Source organism: Notothenia coriiceps, unplaced genomic scaffold, assembly GCF_000735185.1.
Source record: "Notothenia coriiceps isolate Sejong01 unplaced genomic scaffold, NC01 NC01_scaffold00034086, whole genome shotgun sequence".
Classification (NCBI taxonomy): Eukaryota; Metazoa; Chordata; class Actinopteri; order Perciformes; family Nototheniidae; genus Notothenia; species Notothenia coriiceps.
Genome location: NW_011366787.1, coordinates 14065 through 17570, shown reverse-complemented (window position 1 = coordinate 17570; position 3506 = coordinate 14065). Strand labels below are relative to the sequence as shown.

Sequence of the window (3506 nt, the reverse complement as noted above, 5' to 3'; positions counted from 1 at the left end):
TGCGTCATTTGTACAGCTCCTTATGGCATACTTGCCAACCTGAGACCTTAGAAATCGGGAGCATTTCAAAACCACCGCGGGAGGGGGGGGGACCGCCGGAGCTGTATTAGATTAACATTAACATGCTTATTGTAGTTGTTAGTGCACTGTCTTGCGGCCTGTAGCATGGAAAGGAGTGAGCAGAGGGTAGAGTTGTCGATTCTTGTTCAGTTTACTGTGACTATCTTCCTCACCCTCTCAGACTGTCAGTTGCGCGCGCTACTAAAGAAATGCGCTACCATGGAAACCAAACAATGGTGTAGCTGTATTAAAGTACGAGTGGAAACAGTCCTGAGTAAATCTGATTTTGTCTGAAATCGGGAGAAATGCGGGAGAAATATGACCCCGGGAGGAAACCGGGAGAGGGCAGCGAAAATCGGAAGGGTTGGCAAGTATGGTCCACAGACGGCCAATCAGAGTCCTCCCAAGTCTCAGAATAACACACGGATCCACAAGATGTAAACAATGCCAGAGCAGCAGGAAACAATACAAAAAATACTCTCAAAAATACACACATCACTCAGTACAAGTACATCGCTATGCTCCAAATAAAACTAGTTTTTTTATTTACACATATTTAATTTTATAATATGAAAAATAATAAATAGTCAAGGTTAGGCTATATGTTTAGGATATTATATCTTAACACCAGTACAGCAACACACTACCATGTACATTTTTCTAGATGCTCATAAAAAGTTTATACCTACATACCTGGTCTATTTTATTTACTGGAACAGGCATGTGACAGAGATAAGCAGCCTCTGAGAGGGAGGTGTGGGGATGGGATTCACCACTAAGGGGGTAGCTAATGGAAGCTAAGCTAACACAGATAGGAACTAAGCCAAGGAATACCCAGTCTGTTTTTGGCTGATCTGAAGTCGCAGAAAAACTAAATGAATGATAAAAGACTCAGACTACCCCAGCACTGTGAGGTCAGTGTGTCCACACCTCTCCGGAGACCTGGATCCACAGTGTCCCTGCGGTCCCACTGCAGTGGACAGCAGGACAGGACTCTGGGCATCAATGACACCAGGTGCTCAGCAGGATGGACAGTGTTTCCCTGTTGGAGACAGGACATCTCCCCAGTGGCTTTTGGTGCTGCTGTTTGGTTTCATTCCTTGGTTCCTGTGCAATAATTACTTGTTATTTGAAAAACGTTTGTATAATGCCTCAACATGTTACTTATGTCACTTTCTTTAAATTGCTGCAACTCATTTTTAGCGATGGTTGTGTATTTATTTTGATATTCTATTACTAGCTTTCTTCTCTATATTTAATAAGTTAGCTTACTCTTTATTGTTGCATGCCTTTTTTTACCTGCTATAGGCTACCACTTTTGCCCTCTACATTTTCCCCGCTGTGGGACAAACCAGAAGCAAGTACAATTGAATTGTAACCACTCCATATCTTGTCAGAAAAAAAACTAAATACATTTTTGATTTAAGATAAATAATCTGATGCTTTTTGCAGTGAATTAAATGTTTTATCTTCACTACACATGGTTAAAACTGGGGTCTAATGTCTTCCTCTTTTCTCTGTCTTGCATCAATGATGACTGACAGTTGCAAGTCAGACTGAATTCTGCTGATAAATTGGCCACTGTCCTTCTGCCTCTGCATCAGAAAGCATGGAGGTCTCACTAAACAAGTGAAACCCAAACATTTGCTTAAACACTAATCCAATTTTAAATTATTTCCATAACATTTCAATATCCTTTTTTTGAGTTATATGGGGGCTTTGACTGTTTGGGCCACCATAGCCAAACCTCAGTAATCAAGATTATGAGTGGGCATTTGACACAGAGACACAGTGTGTAAGCAGCAGGGCTTCACAGCACTGAGCCTAACCAAGCCTGACGTGTGGGCTCAATCTGAGGTCCATCTGATGCCAGTCCACATGTACTGTTTCTCTGTGGGTCAGCACGTTGTAATGTAAAGAATGAGACTGGATGGGGAACATTAAATATGTTCCGAACTGTCTTTATTCACATCAGCCAATAATGTGGGTAGACCTTATTTCGTCGTCCCTTTTGGAAGGTAACAATGTTCAGCATAGATGAAGATGAATCAAAAAAATCATTATCTTCAAGTCAAAATCATAGTCATGCTGTCCCAGTGAGAAATACAAAAATAAAATCTAAAATGTCCAAAAGTCAAAGAGACCACTGGAAACATAGCTAATTTCTTATGGTCGGGTATTTTCTACTTTGTGCTGGCGTGTTCCGGCTCAGACGAAAGCATCGCTAACTTGTTTTTTCACAGGCGATTACAGTGAGAACAAGACGGGCTCACAGGCCGGCAGAGCATGGGACCTTCATGAGGCTTAGAGCCACCTCCGGGATCAATGTTGCCATTTTGTTGATCAAGCAGCACAGATCCACCATGCAAGATGCATTTCGTTTGCTAAATAGCTATCTGAAGCGCCTATTCATCGAGCAATTTTTCACAGGAGTAAAAGTGGATGGCATGATGCTGAGCTCTTGAATAACATCTCCAGTCTGCACGAGATCCACTTTGTACATTTGGTACAATGTTTGTACTATATGAATTCTTGTCTGAACTTGAAGGTTTTGATTTGAGTTTGTGACTATGTGGGTCCGGGGGTTACACAAGACTATCCTTAGCATAACAGCTAACACAGAAATGTAAGAAACACAAATCAACAGAATCAAAAATCAGCTTGCTAAAACAGGCTCATCCATGGCGACAGTGTGTCTGCTGATGTCTACTCTAGCTTAGCTTTGAGCTATCAGGCCTTGAGCCATGTTCTGCGTATGTGGCTAACTGCGTTAGCTTGATATGGATGTTGAATAGATACAAGCCTGGACTTATTCTAAAAATGTTCATACAACTGTAAACATAGCAACAAGTCCTGATTATTCACATTTAAGTGAGTCATCACCAAGATCAAATCAAACATGAAATCTTCTTCAGATAAGAATTAGAGAGAAATGACCTCAATGTATTGTTGAATTAAATTCAATCTTCACACACAAAACATGTACATGGAATAAAAAACAATACAATGTATACATGTAATATGTTAAAGTGACCTTCCAGGGAAACTGTGCTGTGTGTGACCACAGCGCCATGTGAGCCAATCACATGTTCCCATTCAGACAATCGCAACACTGCTTTAGATTCTCTGGTGTTGTCCTTTGATTACGAAATGAAACCAGAGTTTTATTCAAGATAACTTCAGCAAAGATAAGAAAATCAAATCTGTGATAAAAAAGTGAGCTGTCTGAAGGAGAGCCGGACATTTCATTTTGTATATAGCATGGCATCAAATGAACAACAGCAGACACAAGTATCTTCTGACTGTCAGACACAGTAGTGCATGGTGTCTGAAATCAGTGTGAGTGTACATGAAAGAGTACATTTTAAAAGAAACACATTAAGAAAAAATCAAATACTATTAAATTCAACTTGCAACATTTTAAACAAATTAGACCTTTCTTAACT

At 40.3% G+C, this 3506-nt stretch overlaps 1 protein-coding gene across 1 annotated transcript in view; it reads right to left on the bottom strand.

Annotated features, from left to right (window-relative positions):
- The window catches only part of LOC104961947 (mitofusin-2-like), a gene marked incomplete at its 3' end in the record, with an annotated part of 20091 nt that overhangs the window by 3583 nt on the left and 13002 nt on the right, over window positions 1-3506 (bottom strand). The window lies entirely within an intron of this gene.